Source organism: Stegodyphus dumicola, chromosome 2 (assembly GCF_044657685.1).
Source record: "Stegodyphus dumicola isolate Sdum_Otavi_A_Nest chromosome 2, ASM4465768v1".
NCBI lineage: Eukaryota > Metazoa > Arthropoda > Arachnida > Araneae > Eresidae > Stegodyphus > Stegodyphus dumicola.
The window spans coordinates 140,760,413-140,782,135 of record NC_140769.1 but is presented as its reverse complement, the minus strand read 5'-3'; positions in this window follow the sequence as shown (position 1 = coordinate 140,782,135).

Sequence of the window (21,723 nt, the reverse complement as noted above, 5' to 3'; positions counted from 1 at the left end):
CTAGTGCCGCAGTCCTTGATATTTAGGTAATGTTTGATTAATGTAGGTATAATAGTATGTTAGTTATTGATTTTTATATAACATATGTTTAATGTATCTATGATATCTGTGTTGGTATGTTATATTTCAGCATATCTCCACATATAATTGTTTTATGCATTATCATCTTACTGTTTCCATATCCTACCCCTGAATGCATATAACCTTGCACAGTAGAATATTTTATCTTACGCCAGTCAGACGTAATAAGTGAAATCTAATGCACCTAGCGTCCGAGTCCTTGATATTTATATTGACACTGGTGGACGTGGCGCTACACCAATTAACCATATGGTAAAGGGGTGGTGCCCACGTCCTCCGTCGCATGTCCTGCCATTGCATTTATGGTACAGCGAGACTTCGTCCAGAAATGTTATTTGTTCTTGAAGTCCGGTAGTCACTCGAAATATTCTTAAGCCAAAGGTATTTAAAATTAGCTTAAAATAGATTAGTTCGAAAACAGAAGAGAAACACGCCAAGTGAAACATAAAATTAGTAGCACAACAACCCTGAATTTTTCGTAGAAACCCAGAATTCGGTGTCATCCCTGAATTTTATGCTAAGATCTCACATAAATCTTAACATAAATCTACGCCAACTGCAAGGTTATTGTGTTACTAATTTTAGATTAATCCGTTTCTGGACTACAAAAGACTGCTGATTTAAATTTTCACAACATCAATTTTGTGTGAAATTTCGTAACGCAAAACCAATGTAAATTTATAAGTGTAACATAAAAAGAGATAAACACAATACTAAATAGATAAAACAAGCTAAAACTTAGCAAATATAATTTACTATGTATGTGCGAAGAAAACTTGGCTGCATGTGTGGCAGGTGATAAGAAATGGAAAGAGAACAAATAGTTTTGCCGGGCTGGAGACTTATCCTTTCATTAAAAACGTGACTTTGTATTTCGAGGTTTCTTTTTTTTTTATTTTTCTTTCTCTTAGAGCTGCTTGAAATTGGTATCTGTCATTGAAATTTTCTCCAGTGTGATTTTTTGTCAACATTTAAAATGCATCAAGTATACGACATAGTATTATCATTAAAAATGCATATGCTACGGCTTGCTACTGTACCTTCCAACTTGTCCCTATCAAAAACTTAAGATAACTTTCCCTCCTTCCTTTTTCATGAGGATCTTTCGCAGAGGTCACTTTCTTCCTGCTTATGAAGTTCTGCTTATGCTTCTGGCCTAAGATTAATTTCGCGGTCTTTAAGTATGCCCTCCATGTATTCACTGTTAACTCGCAATTCCATGGCTATGATATCACAAATAACAAAAGGATTCTCAGCATTGAAACCCGAATGGTCTTTCCCTGCGACACACTCCGGCTACAATTTCTTCGAGGATGATTTCAAGATCCTGTTAGCCACTTACTGTCAGTGAGAATTAAGCAATGCCGAATATTAAAAAGTTGTACATATACAACTCATTAAAGGCAATAGTACTACAGAAGTATTACAAATTATTTATGGTTTTTTAGGTAGAATATTTACAAATTGTATAAATTCAATAACATAGCTTTTGTTCTTAGGCAAGTTCACTTAGGCAAGTTCATTTCACTTCAGCTGCTCTCTGAATGCCTGATAAATTGTTATAGTTTTGGCTACATGAATGACTTCAAAAACGTAGGAACATTTTATTACACAGTGCTCCTATTTTGTCATATTTACTGACAGTAGTTTTACGCGTCTAATAGAACTATTAACTGTAATTTCTTAGCTCATAATATCCATTCTCTTGACAACTTAAATTTAATCTGCATTCCTGTTAGTAGATATTATTTAAAATCCTCATGCCTCCATTAAGTTGATTCATGTGAAAAAGCATACGTACGTCTAAATTTAATGCTTCAAATGTTTGATTTTTTTCATGTACAGGAATTTTCGAAGTGAAATACAATGAGCTTCAATGAAATTTAGGTATTAATTATAAAATTATTGGCTTGGTTTGGTATATTTAATTATGGCAAGGTTATCTGCCTAAGAGGGATGGCTTTGGACAACTTTCTAAGAGAAACCAGCTCCTATACACGTTACACATTGGGTAAGCTACGAAAACGCCCATACAGCCAGGCAGTTCGTCCGGATACGAACCCAGATTTGAACTATCAGTGTTCACTGACTTTACCGCTCTGCTGGTGGGTTTTGAAATTATTCTTTATCGATTATGATAAATTCCTTTCTCTTAAAGGGTTAAAATTCATAAATTTAATGTATATATAATTTAATTAATAAATATCTTGTTAGTTTAACTACTACCGCAGTTAACAGAACAGTTTGGGGAAACATAAGCTGCAGCATTTTTTTTGTTCACAAATTAAAACATCCCTTTTTGTAGGTTAAAGTAACTCTGAGCAATATTTGCAGCACTTGCTTTCTCACCAGAAACTAGAGTTGCTCTTAGAGGGTAATATCAAGTAGTACGAATACTTCTTCGTTTTTCATAAAGCTTATAAGGTATTTCTCTCGCCTTCTTATCACGCCTTCGTGGTGTGGTAGTCAGCACACTCGGAGAGTATTCTAGAGGTCCTAATGTCTCTACAGTGGCGCCCGAACTAATAAACTAAAAACGGTGATTGATGATGATTCTCCAACACCAGAATTTGGCGATTGGTTCCCCTAATCCCCAGTCGTCCTTTAAAAGGAGAAGTATATAAAGTATTTCTCCAGCCTTTCTAGCATGCCTTCGGGGTGTAGTGGTCAGCACACTCGGCGCGTATTCGAGAATTCTGTGGTTCGAGTCCCGGCGAGGCATCTCTCCTGCTTCCGAATAATCTAATGTCTCCACAAGCTAAGTGCGATGTAGTACTAGTAGAACATTTTATTGATTTGTTTAATATAATGTTGTACTCTGATATATCTCACAGAAAGCGTTTTTTCTTCCTCGTTGACAGACTACGAATAAACCATCTTCAATAGTTATTTGCAACTTTTCCTATGCAAAATTCATTAATTTCAGAAAGCGAATATGTCAGTTTCCTTTAGTAAAAAATCCGTTCAGAACTTCCTTCCCTTAGTCACATAGTCCTGGTATGATTTGCCATGTTCAACTGCACAAATTTAAATTTTCATTAAATGCATAACACTTTACATTCTGTTATTAAGGAGCGGCTAAGTCTTTATAATAAACGTATCAAAATATTGCACGCCTTTTTTCAGTAAATTCAGTTCATCCAAACAGTTGCTTCTAACTGCTGCTTTAAAAGTATTAATTAAAGTTTTATCCTAGTTATTAAGTATATCAAAAAGTTACACTTGCATGTTTAAAAATTGTTTCATAGTTACTTAGTTATATAACTAGATCTTAACTGGAGTTCTCAAAAGAGGTCTAATATGGTAAAGATCATGTGTACAAAATATCGTCATTTCTATATAAGCTAAGTGTGCCGTCCAGTTGGTATAGTTATCAGGAAAACTGATTGCAATGCCGAAAGGACTGGGTTGGAATCCCGAAGAAGACATGGTTGTAACTGTCCGTGCCTTCATAGGAAAGGCGATGGTGGCCCACCTATTAGGTGCCTCCATGATAAAGAGACCACCACATCCGGCCTTGTACAGATTAATGGACTGTGTTACATTTGCAACTGTTCACAGTGGTGTCCAAAATTGTGGACACTTTTGGAAATTTTTATGTTTTTGAACTTGGTATGCTTATAGAAAACGTTACGTTTCACAAAATGCAAACTTGTATATATCATTTTAAAGAGAATTTATTACTGAATTCAATACAAAACACAAAATCCAATTATTTGCAATACAAAAAAAGTTAAACGATAATAGTTATCGATATACATTAAATAGTGATGATTGCAGTGAGTTATCAGTACTTAGTAGGGTACCCTTTATTTTTTATTACAGCTTCACATCGACGTTTCATTAAGCTGAAAAGAGTTTTTAAGCTCTTCTTTCGTTATTACATGATGCCAGGAAACTATTATAGCCTCACTTAGTTCCCTTTTATTTGATGGTCGCCTCATTAGGACAAGAGTTTTCAAACGGTGCCACAAATTTTGGATAGGATTGAGGTCAGGACTGTTTCCTGGTCATGACAACAATTTAATACTCCCTGTACGAAACCACACTTTAGATATTTTGGCCGTGTGGCAAGGAGCAGAATCCTGCTGAAAAATAAACGAAGCATTGTTGGGAAAAAGATCTCTGATGGAAGGTAGAAGGTTTGATTCTAGAATAGTGTCAATGTATTTTCTGGCATTCAGTGTCCCATCGATGACATGAAGGCGACCAATACCATCTGCTGACATGCATGACCAAATCATAACACTAACTGGGTACTTCACAGTTGCTTGAATGCAGTCAGGATGTAGCTCTTCTCCTATTCTACGTCTTACATATTTTCGCCCATCACTACCGAATAACGATATCTTAGATTCATCACTCTATATAACCAGTGACCACTGATAATCTGTCCAATTAATGTGTTCCTTTGCCCACTGTAGTCTTTTTTTTTTTTTTTTTTTTTTTTTTTTTCGTTGCTGAAAATTAAGATAAGGCTTTTTTCGTGGAATTCTACCTCTTAGTCCAACATTTGTTAATCTTCTCCTGATTGTTCTTGAACTGACAGAAACACCAGCATCATTCTGATAGCCGCTGATGACATTTTTCTATCTTGGAGACATAGTAATTTTATTCTTCTGTCATCAATAGATGTAGTGCACCTTTTTCGGCCTTTTCCTTCTTTGTTTTTTATTGAATTTGTCTCCTGACATCGTAAACAAAATTTTCGGACTCCAGATGTAGTCACTGAACCACCCACCTGTCTTGCAATTTCAGCATAGGAAAGACCACTTTCTCGTAACACGAGAATATTACATCTCTTTCTAGGTGTCCAATCTACTCTTTTATTGGATGTCATTGCTTCTTGACTAAATATTAAAAATTTTTACAAAAATTCCTACTTGTAATTGCAGTGTATAAAAAATAGATCCTCCTTCTACAAAACAAAGCAAAATAATAAATTTTTTGAAGTGTAAACATGATGTCAGCTTCTACTGGCAGTTACTAGCATTTGATTGGTGTTCAGAACAAGAAAAGTGATTGGCCAGGAAAGCTAGACATTACAAACCACTTCATAACTGTGTTTTTTTTATTTATATTAAAATATATATAACTTTTTTTGTATTGCAAATAATTGAATTTTGTGTTTCGTATTGAATTCAGTAATAAATTCTCTTTAAAATGATATATACAAGTTTGCATTTTGAGAATTTTTTATAAGCATACAAAGTTCAAAAACATAAAAATTTCCAAAAGTATCCACAAATTTGGCCACCACTGTATATGTAATAAAAACAAAGTCAGAAGTAACTGAAGAGCAGGAGGAGGAGACTCAGTTGTAATATATTCGGGAGCAGAAACAAACTTAGAAGTAATGACGAGCAGAATTTGGAGATCTACAGTTTTATTTTCGGCAGCATGTTGCTGCTACACACAAGTCGGCACATTAAATGTGCTTGTTCCAAAATGCTTACATTTTTGATAATTTTATAGCAAGAAAGCAGAGCAGACAGGCAGCAGTTTAGCTAACCCAAAGCCAGGAAAGCAAGTGCGTAAGGTTCAGGAAGAAATCTCAAGTCAGACTTAGTTTTGGTTCTCAAAGCATTTTGATTGGATAGTTAATATTGCTTTAAAATTATTATTGGCTGCTTGGGTTTTAATTCAATTTACATCACCAGAATTACGTAAGAGTCATATGACATAGATTTTTCTCGAAATGACGCAGTGCAAATAGATGTTGCTATTTTTAGAATAGAGAACGGAAATTAATTTACGCTGTTAATTTAATCTTTTACATATTATTTTTCTTACATATCCCCCCTTCAAGAAGAAAAAGGCGTAGCGACAGAGAAGCCTTTTTAAAGAAAAAGCGTTAGAGCATTAGCAAATGTTAATAAAACATAAATAATAAAATTTTGATCCTGTAAAGTATCATTTATAAATATCAATTCTTTAAAATAAATTTTAATTTTTAGAGTCCTATTGAATTTTTCAGAATTTCAGTCCAAAAGTCTCTTTGTTTGAGAGTTCACATAATAATAATTCTTCAGGGAAGGTTCTTGTTATCATGGAATATCACAAAACAAACTTTTACCTAATCATTATTTATAATTAAATGTAATACACGTAAATATTTATGATACTATTTTTCTTTCCTTGCTTTTATTATATCATATAGATATCAGCTATGTTTAAGTAAGTGTATAAAGCCAATATGACAACATAGCGCCATGCATATACCAGCATGCCGGAAAGTATAATTTGGAAAACGGTTACATTTAATTAACATTTAATAATAAAAGACAAAATTTTAATATTGGTCCAACTAACAAATTCAGTTTTGATGAGTGACAGAACTCAAATTCACATACAGAAGCCTTAAGAGAGCACCAGAAATGAAATAGCAAAAGCTATCATGTTTCAGAACGAATACCCGAATCATTCATATTTATCCAATATATTGACAAAACATCATCCATCATCTGCGCACATGAGATCTGAGACTTAAGATTCTCTTCGTCAGCGAAACTCCCGCTTCACATCAGTCATCGTTGAGCTAGTAAATGATAGCACATTTAACTTTGAAATAACATGTTTTGACAAATGTTTATTCTAAATAAAATGCAATTGATTTTCTCCTTGAAGAGCTGGATTTTTTCATGCAGCGCTTATTCAACAGACTATTTTAAAAAGAATGCACAAGAATTCGGGGAGATGTTAGTTTAAAGTGATAGAATTGATTTTACATTAGATTCACCGTAAAATTCAATACTTGATTCAACCGTGTTTTATTACTTTGGGCAACAGAAATCATTCATATGAAAAATGTATTCACGATATACCTTGATCTTGAAATGTTTACATAAGATATTTTTCTTACGCCTTTTTCCAAGAGCTTTTTTTACAACATAAGCTTAAGACTAATGAATCCTAAAAATACATCGTAAAATCATGCAGAAGAGAAAACGGAGCTTACATTGTGCTGTAGATTGCATACAACTTGATATTTTGATTAATATGTCCTACAAGCCTTCTAATAGTATTAGCCTTGTAATAGTTAAATTTTTAGAACCCCCTTGCGAACTTTTGTTCTGTTTGTAGCATTCCCCACTGTGCTATTCTAAGTTACAGTTAAAAGTGAAGAATCTTCAGAACTAGTAAGCGAATAATCGCTTGAGTTCTTGAAACAATAAATAAACTTGGAAAGGATTAAAAGACCCTTTATTATTCAAATAAGATTTAACACAACTCCGTCTTGGAATTGTACAATAAAGCCGATACTCGGGCTTGAACTTAAGAAACTAAGAATTAAAATAAACTAAGCTTAACTAAAGGGATAAAGCCAAAGTTATTAAAATTCTAACAGAGTTGGCCCCTTAACGCTATTTTACTGCGAAGCTATCAAGAGCCTAAAGTACGGCCGAGAGTAATAATAGCTTACGAAAGAGTAGCCTAAAATGTCGGACGCGTGCAGCCATAATATTTGGTATCTCTCTCACTAAGACAGTAAAACTTCGCGGTTAAATACCGCTCTTCCTCATTAGCATTCAGACGTGATTCTAAAACTACGTTCTGGTCGTGTTAGAACGTTCTAAAACTACGTTCTGGCCATGGAAATTAAATACGATAGGAAAGGAAGTTTAACTCAAACTTTAGCTGTTAATAAAATTAACATAATCCTTACATGCGTCTAAAATAAAACTAAATTCTTTTTAACTGAAGAAATTTTCTCATAAAATCGCGTCGCAAAATATACACTGTTTTCCAAACATTAATCACACGATGCTAATTCTGCGCTTCAAATTGCCTAATTTAGTTCCATTGGGTGAAATTCACCATGAGAAATAAACAGGAAAAAATATTATATGATGTGATAACATAGAGTACACTATTTACAAAGTTTAAGCACTGATTTAAGATGAAGCCTTTCGTAGGCGTTTGATTAAACTGCTAACTAAACATTTTTCAAAACCAATTCTGGTGAATTTTGTGTTATATAAGATGAACTGTAGCTTTGAAAACGATTACTGGTTGATTCTCATCGCTAGTTTGTTGTCGACCGTTTTGAAACAGTATACGATATTAAAGATGTAGCTGTCTTCTGTGATGTTAACCACGATGTAAATTTTCACCTCTGGAAGCAATTTATGCTGTGTGGATCAGTTGTTTGAAAGCCTGTTCTAGATCTCCCAAAAGTTACCTGACTGTTTAATGATAAGAAAGCAATTTTATTAGCTAAGCGCAATCAAAAAGGTTACGACGTCAATTTTAAAAGTAATGGTTAAAGTTAATATCTGTTAGTTAATATCTGTCATTTCTGCTCAATGAAATCTGCGCATAACGATATGCCAATCTACCACAAGTTTGTGTCCTTTCAACTGTAAGTTTTACAGTAAAAGTAACTGTAAATTGGTCGAAAGGAGTTGAAAGAATGAGCATCAGAAAGCAACTGAGTGAGCAAACGTGAAAAATGAGTCACGTTTGGCTGCTATAATCCAATAATAAGCGCATGGAAATCTGGAAGTGTATCAAAGCGTAACAAGCTTATGAAAATAAGCGTATGGAACCAATTACGAAAACGAAGAGGCTTTGTGTTTCCAAGATTAACAGAAGAAAAAGAACTTTAAGCATCGTGAAAAAAACTGAAAATTCATTTTATATATAATATTAGAATTTAATTATTACCCCCTAGAAACAGTATTGAAATATTTTTGTAACTTAAATAAATTAAATTAAATTAAATTAATGTGAACTCAACTAATTTTGAAGTGTGAAATATAAAAGTCAAACTGGGATTACGAATTAAATAGTAACCAATAAAAAATGCTATCGAAAATTACCTGAACATTATGGCATTATATAATGAAATAGAAATATTCAAAACATTTTTAAAATAGAAACAAGATGTGTTTTCTTCCCCCAATGGCAGGCATTAACCGTTATAGACGTTCGCCACTACTAAAGCCCGAAGCAGTTGTCACCATATTATGGAAGCATTTAATAGGTGGGCCACCGCTGCTTCTTATGAAGGGACAGACATTTTGCATCCATGCCTTCTCCAGGAATCGAAACCGTGCAATTCCATACGCCAGCCAGGGCCACTAACCGCTTTCCCGTCTGAGCGACTAGAAACAAAATGTAATAGCTAAAATTAAAAGGTATTTAACTAATAGGAAAAGTTAAAAAATAGAATATACAATTAAGCAGAATTGTAGACCTAAAAATATTATGTGTTTAAACTTACTGTTCAGTTTCCAAACGAGCCATTTGTGAATACTTTTAAATTCAAAAGGAACCGATAAAATTGGCAACTAGGTTTGCAGAGACATTAGGATTTTTGGATTGGATTAGGTTGGATTAGATTATTTAATTAGGACAAAGCACACGAGGACTATCTGCTTAAAGAAAGGGATGCCTTCATGGAGGACTTTCTAAGGGAAACTGGATCTCAGACACGTTACACATGTGGAAAACCACGAAAACGCCCATGCAGCCAGCCCGTTCGTGGGATTCGAACCTCGGACCGAACTACCTGTGTTCAGCGTCTTTACCGCTTGGCCGCTGGTGGGCCTAGGATTTTCGGAAGCAGGCAAGATGAAAAATGAGCGATTTCCTTTGCTGGGAATCGTACCACGGACCTCTGAAATACCTGCTCACTGTGCTCACCACTACACCTCAAAGGCACGCTAGGAAGTCTTATATACTCCCCCTTTTAAAGAGCGAGTGAGGTTTTTAGAGGACCCATTCGTCAAATCCTGGGTGAGGAGAATCATTATCCAATCACACTTTTTAGTTAGGGTGCCCTTGTAGAGACATTAGGTATATTTTTGGAAGCAGCAGAATTAAAAATTAGCAATCGCCTTCACCGGGAATCGAGCCACGGACCTCTGAAATATCGGCTCAGGGTGCTGACAACTACACCACGAAGGCACGCTAGGAAGGCGGGAGAAATACCTTATAGGTTTACCAATATAATTTTTGGAGGAGATCGTAATAATGTACACGTGGTCAGTCGGAGAGAAACGTTTAGAGTGCTGACTTCTGTTTGGCTGTAATTTTTTTGTGTGAAATTGACTATTTGTTGTTATAAATCTCTTAACACTGGATATCAAATTTACGTTTTGTTTTTGGAGTTAAACCAATGGAAGCATAATATGTCCATTGGCTGAATTTCAAGGGAAAAGATAAATAGTGAGCAAAAATCGAAAGTCTTTACCAAGTAGCAGCGACGTGTGGGACTGTATGGAAGTAAATAGATGCTTTGTTAATAAAAGTATAGTAGCAAGAGATATTGACAGGAACATTTTTGTTATAATAAATACAACTTAAAATTAAGAACACTTCTGGTCTAATCCTCCTGTACTAAGTTTCAAACTAGCCCATCATAAATTATTAGTTTAAAGATTAAGAATTGTATATGTATATATGGATGTGGGGGGCGTGTTTGTGTGTATATGTTTGCAATACAAATTTCATTAAATAATGGTTCAAAGTTTATTACAAATTTTTGTATAATTTTACAACAATATTTTCTTTAACGTAGAAATTACGCAAACTGGAAATTCATATTTTTGAAAGTTCCTGTCAGTAGATATAAATTGTTATCTTCTCGGGTCTTCAAATATTTTACACATTTCGGTTTTTCATCATTATGGTATTCAAAGCATCTGATTTTTATTTCGAATAACGGAATCCCTACAGAACACCTAACAGATAACATGGAGAGACACCTAACAGGTAGGTCACCGCTGCTTCCTGTGAAGAGACAGACGATTTACACCCGTGCCTTCTCCAGGATTCGAATCTTCACCCTTCGCTACGCCAGTCAGAGTCACTAATGACTTTTCCTTCTTGGGGGGAAATCAAAACACACACTGAAGTGGAGACAAATCTAAGAGAAAAATTTAAATTATCTAGATATATTATTATATATAAGAGTATAGATTTTTGGACACAAATTATGATTTAATTATTACCTTTTGATTACTTAATTAATTTTGGAACATATTGCATGACTGAATCTTAATTCTGAAATTTATAAATTCTTACTTATATGTATCTATGTATATGTATATGTACAGGCGTTTTGCGTATTATATTGACTCCAACACAAAGCAAATGAAATACATAATTCATTAATTTGCTTACGGAATGTAGAATATTAATCCATTCAATTTAAAGTTCTAAAATGTTTGTGAAACATTTAAATTGCCATGTTCCGTTATTTGATGATAGGTTTAGGATGCAGAAGACTACACAATAATTTAATTTGATTCATGGCAGAACCCCAGCCAAATTCTACACCGACACATTAATCATAAGTTTATATACTTCAATGTATTTCCATTTCCTGCTCTTGTAATCTGGAATGATTTGAATTTGGAGTAACAACACCGAAATATTTTGGAACATAATCCTCTAAATTGTTAAAGGTATCGATTGCATCAACCATTTTGGACAATATATGTTTATGGACTTTCCAAGCAAAATACTTTTTAAACTACATTTTATTTTTAAAACATTCTGAATCTGTTATGGTATTCAATAAAATTGCCCAACAACATGTATTTAAGTTATCAATAATTTCATTTGAGGTTCCCAGAATTAAAATTCGTAATTTTGAAAGGATCAACTTTTAAATTATCATATACTTGCATGCGTATTCTAGCACAGTTAAGTAGTTAACTATTTTATCTGGCAGCTGAAACATCCGTGTTTAGAATCCAGGCTACAGCTCTGTGAATTCGAAATATCTTAGTTAGGTCAGTACAATAACAGTAAAGTGCACTTACGTATTAACTCCACCACCTTGGCATAATTTAGCGATTGTCTACAAATGAAAAGGTAAATGTTACGCAGGGTGAAAGTTGACGGTTTTCATTCCTTTTTATTAGAAAGATTCCTGAATTAGCGATATTTAGTCCGTAAATATTATAAACCTGTGAAAAGAGAATATACTTTAGCAATTTAAAGTACAAATCTGAATTATTAAATAAGTACGTATTACGTGAGACATTAAAAAAAATAAGCACTAGCATTCTTCTTCAAATCTTTCTGTAATGTTTTCGCAGTTATACTCCCGAAGTGCACAGCGATGTGGTTTCGCTTAAAAAATAATTAGGGGATTGTGAAGACTCCACTTCTTTCAATTATCGACAACAACGGCTATCGATGAAATCTATGTCTTCGTTGTTCCGCACAGAAAGGTTTCAGCAAAATTTTATATTTTTGCAAACCACAGTTCCTTCCATTGCTAGCTAATTCCTCAATCTCCTACATTAAAACTAAGTTTAAGACCAAACGTATCACGATTTGTTTATAAAAACCGTTTTCACTCGGACTACAACAAAAAAGAACGCGTATGAAAATGCTGGCGTTGCTTGACCGAATAATTGTTATGTGTATGGTTGCTGGAAGAATGGTTGTCAGAGTGTGGCACATTGTGGAAATTTGGCGACTTCTATTAAAATATTGGCGTTAATACGTAAGTACCAAATCAAGTGTTACTTGTGTGAGGTGAATTATCACCAACAGGATATCTAACCATCAAACAGACACAGAATTCAAATACCCGAAATTTATTCTGCCTTCCCATTTAAGAGTACTTCAATTAAAATATGCAAACAAAAATTCACCAACCAAGAGTACCTAGATTAAACCCAAATTTAGCATTCAAAAATGGATATAAGATGAACAATTTAAATCTAATTGGGCTAGACTGGCCGTGACACTGTTTGGTAAACTTTACAAAACTCATAGCAAGACCAGCATTAGCATCCCACCAGCCGTTGCTTTAATAGGCCAAGACAGTAAACAGCAGAGCAAACTGTTATATTCCAATTAGCGGTCTCTAAACGTTGTAATAAAACTGCTTGCAATTCAAGTCTACATAAATCCTGGAATAAGCGAACCTCGTGAAGAAAGGTAGGAAGGAAAGAAGAAAATTAAATAAGATTTCATTAGTACAATTTAAAGTAAATGGGTAAATGGCGCAATTTTCCTGTTACTTGTTCCGAAAAACTTAAAAGTCTTTAAACAGACACCCAAACAATAATACTGTGGAGAGCAATTAGCCCACTGTATTCGTTCAACACCATCTAGATTTGATCGACTGGGTTTCATGCTTCTCCAAAGTCCTTCTCTAAGGGAGAAATAATATAAGGAATTATCTTATTTTTTCATGTAAGTTTTTGCAGTAAACGTGCTTAACGTCTGTCTTATAAACGGAAACTCCATGACTTGAATCCGATTGAAAGCAACTTTTCGATTTTTCTTGTTACTTGCTTCAAAAGTCTATTCGTCTCTACAAAGTTAATAGTTAATTTCATTTTAAACAAAAATTGTATTACCTTAACCAGATTCAAGAATTTTCTAATATTTAAGAATAATGCATATTTAATTTGTAAAACTGAAGAGTAAATGTTTCTCTTCTATTTAGTTCGGAAGCAAATTGTATCCATAAACTAACATGCAAATGCGATAGACTGTGATAAACGCTTCACCATTCTGCGATAGAGGCAAAAATCGCTGAACACTGGTAGTTAAACGTTGGACTCGATTCCAGGCAAACGTGCTGATTGCATGGGCGCTTTTGTGGCTTTTCCCATTTGTAAGGTGTAAACGCACTAGTTTTCCTTAGAAGGTCCTCCATAAATGCCTCCCTCCACTTAGGCAGATAGCCCTAATGTGCTTTGCCTAAACTGAAAAACTAACTAAGCAAACTAAACAACTTCACCGTTCGGAAATTACCCTTCGACAGTGTCCTTAGAAAGTCCTCCACAAAAGCATGCCTTCTCTTAGTGCCGATAGGCATAATGTGCTTTTCCATAGTCAACTAAACTAAAAAACTTTACCATTCTGCAATTACCCTTCTTACCCTTCGAAATTTCTGCCTGACTGGCATTTGTTTCAGAGTCCTTCGTTAAAAATAAATAACCACTGCTTTTGTTTATCAAAAATGTTTGTTATTATAACGTAAAAATTATTTTGGAATTGAAACGGAAATTCAGATAGTTACCAGTTATCCCCGCTCACTTTTCCTTTAGGTTTTATCACCACGAAACGCAACATCAAAAATACGCAATACAGGAAAGATAAGCTCTGAAAACTCCAATTTATTTCAAAAGAATTGCATGTTATAAAAAAAGAAGGAAAAAATCCCTCATAAAGCTTACATTTTTGTTCTTGCGTATGGTTGTACGAAACAGAAAGACCATGTCTCAAGGTCTCTCTCAACATTATTAATCGTTAGCAGCATTCATCGTGAAGCAAACGAAAGTTTTTTAAAACACTTGAAAAAAGAGCTGCAGAGTAGCTGAGAACTCAGTAGTATTTAGAGATTTTTATAACTAATATTCAATGCAAAAGTATACAAGTATTAATAAAATAACAGTGCAAGTGTTTAGTCGCTCTTATTCGGCCTTTGGAAATTGGTTCCTTTTTCTTTCTTTTTGATGAAAAGCCCATTCTCGTGCATATATTTATTATACATAAAGATAAAAACTTATTATGAAGCTTATTATCTAAAGTACCTTTCCTCTTTGAGCTGCTAAATCCTCACAAACATCATCCTCGCCAATCAAGTCCAATGTGCCATTTATTCGGCTAGACCCAGAGATTAACGAACTACGGCAAATTAAAACATTAAAAATGCCGCAAATTTAAAAAAATAATTTGGTTACATATTTACGATATTACTATACAATATATATTAAATATTACTATACTATGCAGTTTTTAATATATATTGTATAAAACTCTTTCCAAAACCGAAAGGGATGCCACGTGATCGGGGACGAAAACGAGTTCATGTAGAAGAGGTCCATCTTATATCATTGACTGTTCTAATACTGTTCTCCTCTGTGCCTTTCTGTTGTGGCATGAGCACAGACAAAGGCAACTAGATTTATCCCTCCATGGGATCTTATATCTAAGGAAGTGATATTTATTTATTCAATTTGTTTATTTTTAATGATTTTTAACTTCACAATAAAAATATTTAAATTGGTTCTAATAGAAAATATTGATGAAGATAAATCACAGATGTAGCGAATGGATGAATGTCTTTCTATACTTGTCTGCCAGCACGAGTTCTAATATTACGAATTACGTCCACCATTGAATGGAAAGATGGCGGATAGATATCGTCATTGGAATAGTTTTGAAGTTATTGGGGAAAAGTTTCTAAAGTGGGTTGCCGTGAGTATTCATTGAATGTTTCAATCCCAAACTATTTGCTAAGAAACGTAAAGTTGGCTCGGAGCATCGTACTTTTAAAGATGAATGAACCTGAAAATATTTTTACAGTTATAACAGATAAACCAGTGTGTTTCATCTGCAGTATAGCTTTCGTAGACTTCAAAGGATATAACATTTCTCTTCGCTTCATAACAAAGCATAAGTATTCCAATTACGAAGCAATGTACGAACATGAAATAAAGCAAAAAGCGGAAAGTCTTTGTAAAGAATTATGAAATCGACAAATTTGTTTTCAGAAAGTAAACAGTATCCAGTAAGCAGCTACACATGCAAAGTTACATTGTAACATTACAATACTGCTGAAAGTTATAAATTTCTCAGTGATGAGGAGTTCGTTAACCAATGTATGCTCCAAGTTTATGGTGTACAAACAAGAAAAAAAATTTTGAGACTGTAAGCGTTTCACGAAAAACGGTGACTCCTAAAATCGAAGCCATCAATAAAAATTTGAATCCCAGTTAAAGTAAAAGATTGGCCAGTTTAAATTCGGCTTCATAGTTTTGAATGAAAGCACTGATATAAATGATACCAATCAACTAGTATTTCATGAGTGATATTGATTAGAGCTTTGAAATTACAGAGAACTAGCAAGCACGCGGTCGTTTAAGGGAACTACAACGAGATGCGATATTTTTCCTGAATTTTTGAAATGGCTTTTAACTTTAAAAGTACCTTTAGCAAACACATGTAATATTACGACCGATGGAATACCTAATATTACTGGGACAAAATCTGGATTGCTTGAGCTCTTTAATTAAAACTATTCCTGGAACATGAAGTCTTTCTACATTACATTAAAAATCAAGATGCCATCTGTAAATCTACATTGAATATGCAGCCTGAGCTTGATTAATCGTTAGATTTGTAAATACTATACGATCTCGTGGATTTATTCTCAGGCTATTTCGAAATTTTCTTCCGTTCATTCATTCTGAATACTATGATATTCTGTATTACACGATAGTAAGACAACTTAGTGCAGAATGTGTTTTCGAGCACGTTTGGCAGCTGAAAGTGACATTGTTTAATCGTACAGTCATCAGCCAGTTCCTTTGTGTAATAGCTTACTTGAGCCGTGGTTCATTTTCGTTCAACCGTCTGAGGTTCTAAGTATGGCGATATACTTTTTTTTTTATTTCATTTACCAAGAAGTGCCAGTGATTAGGGTTTGATAACGCATAGAGTGATGACAAACTGTTCTTGTGAATGGAAGTTCTTGTTCCCCTTCGAAACTGCACGCACCACTCGGGAGCCTCATTTTATGGCGAAGAGCTCTGCGTGGAAGACTATGCTAAGGTCTCCCAACATTTGTATTCCCTCATGGATCTCCACACTATTTTACAGTACTACGCAGACTGACGCCCCCTTTTAACCCTGAACCATCTGCGTAGATTTCCATTACGTATTCTTTTGGATTTTTTAAACTGACTATTCTTGATATTCTAGCCAGAGGTGCCAGAGGTCTAGTCAGTCTAGCTCATGGCTTGATATTCTAATCAGAGGCCAACTTTGGACCCACAGTCCTGGGGTTCGAAGGTAGCGCCAGCCACCGTTACGAGATCGTTCCGTAATCACATGTGAAAACTTCTCAAACTCTCCGCTTGGCCTACTAGGTCTAACGAGCTTGCGTACTAAGTGTGGGCTCGACCTTGTGAACTTTTGATGTTAGGAGCGCAAAGGGCCTCGCAGTGGAGTTATGCCGTCTTCTGAATTGGTAACTTTGAGAGCCGCGACACCATGCACTACTCCCAAAACGTGCAATATAATAGAGTTAATGCAACAAAGTTAACAGAGACAGAGATAATTTTTCTTACATAATCCTACTATGAAAATTTAATTTGTGAAATTAACAAAAATCTCATAAGATTTATAATGCTGTGAGCCACAGATTCATAGACATCTCTTTAATGGCTACAATAGATGAATTTCAAATTTAACTGAAAACCTTTACACTTTCGCAAATTATCAAACACAGGACAAAAAACAATTCGTATGTTGTCAGATAATATCACTCTCAACACTAAAACCTCGAATTCTGCACTTAAACAAAAAGGCTGTTCTATGAGAAATCCATTTCCTCCCTTATATCCTCATCTCAATAATTTTGGAACAAATAATTAATTTTCCCTTACGTAACCTCAAACAATGCATGCAACCATACTCTTAGACATAAAATCTGATGCAATATGAATTCCTTGTACGGCCTAATAAATTATAAAAAATGTTTGTTGCGACATCAAAAACTGCGAATTTGAAATTAAATATTTTGTCAACTTTTATCGAACGGGTTTCAAACTTCTTGTAATTTTATTTTTTCATAGCGAGTATAAAAATTTCCCAAATTTAAATGTAAGAACCGGAGATTGCATTAAAAGTTAGATTTCATTATTTGACCAAAATATTTTTTATATGACTGCTTATTTTTACCATTTAAAACACTTCTGTATTCTTTATGTATTTCATTTAAACTTGATCTCTCGAATTATTCTAGCTTAATTAATTAATTTCTCAAGGCAATTAAAAATGATATCAAAAATTGCAAATTTTGAAATAAAATAAATCGGACAATTTCGTCCTTTAAAAACTTCTGTAATTGGAAGTAGGTGATTATGGCGAACGATTGCGAAAATAAAGGCTGGGTAAGGACTTTTAGGTAGAATAAGAGGTAGGTTTATTAGGGTATATAACGTTACATATTGTATTTTAGGGTATATGTGTGTAGTACTGCCGATTACAATATAAAAGTGAGGGGTTATGCGAGATACATACATACGTATATATAGGGGTCACAGAAATCCTTTTTCGAATCCATTTTACAATTCGTTTTAGTAAAAAGAGTCCTTTATTATGTCCGTACGTTTAGATGACATGAAAAAAAAATCATCCGAATAGGTTCGGAAATATTCCAAATAAATATTTCTATTGAAATATGATAACCGAGTTTTTCCGTCATTACAATACTTCGTAAAAAGAAGTAAAAATCATTCTAGTTTTGCCCACCTATAGTAGATTGTTAAGCAACTAAACATAGATTATTTTTCCTAAATTCAGTTCGAGAGAGAAAAGACATGAGTTGTTTTGACTATTTTTCGTAATTTTTATCATAAATACGACTAAACTTTATAATTCCTTACGCTAAAATGCATAAAATGAGGGTAGCTCAAACGTGTTTTACGATATTTTGCTACACACCACATACGTATGACAATTCGCTACGCGAAAATATCTTATCTAATTTCACAACAATATAAATTCTATGAGCTATCTTATCTAACCCGTCAGAAAATTTAAATTCAAATATTAACTACAATTTTTGTTTCATTAAAGCATTTATCAGCTCTTTTTTTAAATGAAGCCAACCTTCTGAAAGCTTCGTGAGAATAAAAAGTTATTTTGTAACATGCTTCTTATCTCCCAGCCAAACGCGACATTTTAACATATGAGCGCATTTAAAGTGTTAACGATGCTTCTACCGCATTTTCTTCTTTTAGCTTGCAGAGAAAGCGTTCTGCCAGCTTAATTTTTATTAATTCTAGACATGAGAAATTCCATAAAGTAATCATAAATTGCGTTTGCTAGAAGAGAGTTTTCTTTTATACAAGTTGAAATTAGCAACATTCATCGGGATTTTATCGAGCTGAACGCATTTTGGACAGAAAGCTTCCATACGCCTTTTTAAAAGAAAAAATAGCATACTATATGTTAAATTGCAACATCACTTACTTTCTCGTTCTTGGGGAAAAATATGCCAGTGCAGAAAGTAAAATTAGCCAAAATATCTATCTCAGACAGACATATAATCTGAATAAAACTGTCCGATTTTGGAGGTGGATAGATTAAGGATAGGAGCTAAACTTAAACTTATGAGGGTCAATAACAGTTACAAAACATTTTACTGTTTATCTATTTATCTATTTATTATTGTGATAGTGGAGCATATAATGCATTTTTTAATTTAAAAAACTATTGTAGAGTTCCTCACTTTGTGAATTCTAATTTGCAGTTGAAAGTGAAGAATCTTAAGAACTCCTAAGCGAATAATCGCTTGAGTTCGTGGGACAAGAAACAACAAGATGGAAGGTTAAATAACCCTTTATTATTCAAATAAGATTTAACAGAACTCCGTCTTGGAGTATACAATGAAAGCCGACACTTGGGCTTTAACTTAAGAGGCTAAGAAGTAAACTAAAACTAATCTAAACTAAAAGAGATATAGCCGAAGCTATTAAGATTCTAACCGAGTTGGCCTCTTAACGCTAATTGACTGCGAAACTATCAAGGGCCTGAGTACGGCCGAGCGTAATAACAGCTTTGAGAGAGAGTAGACAAAAAGGCGGACGCGCGCTAATCAGAAATTCTGATTCTCTCTAACTCAGCAAGTAGAACTTCGCGGTTAAATACCGCTCTTCCTCATTATGTATTCAGACGTGATTCTAATACCATTTTCTGGCCAGAAGTAGTAAGTTGAAGTTAAGAATTTGACAGGAAAAAGTTTAACTCAAAAATTTAACTGTTAATAAAATTAACATAATCCTAGTATGTTAATAATAATAACATAATGCTATTATGTTAATAAAATTAACATATCCTAACAGTATTTTTGCGAATTTTGTATACATATGTGAATAATTTTAGTGAAAGTGTCTTTTGTATAATGTAACATCAAATACTTAAAAATACGAAGGTCTGCCGGAAAAACAAGAACACAGGTGCACGTGTATTTAACATTGAGGTAAATAGCTATCTTCCTTAATTGGCGATATATCGCAAAGTTTGCAATGATTTTAGAGATTAATTTTTGTCACCAAATTTGGCGATAAATCGTTAAAAGTTGCCAAAATTGGCGACATTTCAGTCTGGTGCCTGTATAACTGCAATTGATACTGTAATTCATCCCTATATGTAACTGTAATCGTGCCCATGCCTAATTTGTAACTTCAACCATATATGCCTTCCAGTAATTTCGAGAAGTGGAAGGCACTAGAAATTCCTCGGCATCCTGGGAAAAACTGTACGAGCCCAAAAAGGGCATCATTTCTCAGTTTTTTAGTTCAAAGCTGTTTTCGGAGTATTGAGAGGTCTCTGTGAGAGCTTCAGCTTTTAGATGCTCTTTGCATTGCGTTGTGTTTAACGCTATTAATAGCTTGAAGTGATAGCTACTGACGGTGCTCTGTTATACTGAGAAGGGCTGTATGAGTACTTTTGTTAATAGTTTTTCTTTCCAAACAATAAATTTTATCAAGCCATCATCGGTTCTGTATGCATTCTCTCCATTATGAACCCGTTACGCATGCAACAGTATATCATTTGCAACTATTGATTACTCCGGTATTGGCTTGTCTCGGCGGCCCTTTCATGCACAATATTTCTTTCTAATACTCTATCTGAAGGTTCTTTCTCTTCAAATTCGATTAAGTATTTCTTCTTTGTGAAAGTATACAAAAGCGCAAACACACACTCGTATAACAAAGAAAATCTAATCGTGATAACTGCCAAGGATTACTCTAAAATGCGCAAACTCACTTGAGAAAATTATATTAAGTCTCAAGAAGCAAATAAAAAAGAACTGTATCAAAAGTTGGAACTCCCTTTTAAAGTGCACAACTTGATTAATGATCCTATACTTGCACCCGCGGAATAAGTTGCATATTAAGATTTTCAATTTTAGGAACTAATTATAGAACAGAGTAAAAAAGGCGTTAGCGTCAGCCATAAGGGGGGAAATCTGAATAAAATAATATAATAATTCGGTGAAAGGCACGAGAAAATATTTCAGAGAGGTATTCTATTGCATCATATGATTTTAATTCATTAATGAAGATATTAGATAACACGCTAAAAGTGAAGCGGGTGAAAAGATAAAATCTGTGCAGTAACTGGCTCATATTGATTATACCTCTTGACAAATAAGAGAACATAATTTGCTCAGTACTTGAATTTTATATTTCTATTCAGCATATGTAAAAAAATAATTATTAATTACCTCAGTTTTACTGTTCTATTTTATCATTTATTGAGTCAAATTTTTTTTTATGTGAACTCTGCTCCCGTCGCTCTCTTTCGAGTTGGTTTATAAGGTATTTATCCTGATTTCTTAGCATGCCTTCGTGGTATAATGGTCAGTACGTTCGGCGCGTAATCGAGATGTCCGAGGTTCGAGTCCCGGCAAGGGAATTGCTCATTTTTCATGTACACCTGCTTCAGAATAACCTAATGTCTTTACAATGGTACCCGACCTGAAAAAGGGTGTGGATGATGACTCTCTGCCACCAGGATGTCTCGATTGGGTTCCCTGATCCCCAGTCGACCTTTAAAAGGGGGAGTATATAAGGTATTTCTCTCGCTTTCTTAGCATGCCTTCGTAGTGTAGTGGTCAGCACACTTGGCTCGTGCTTGAGAGTT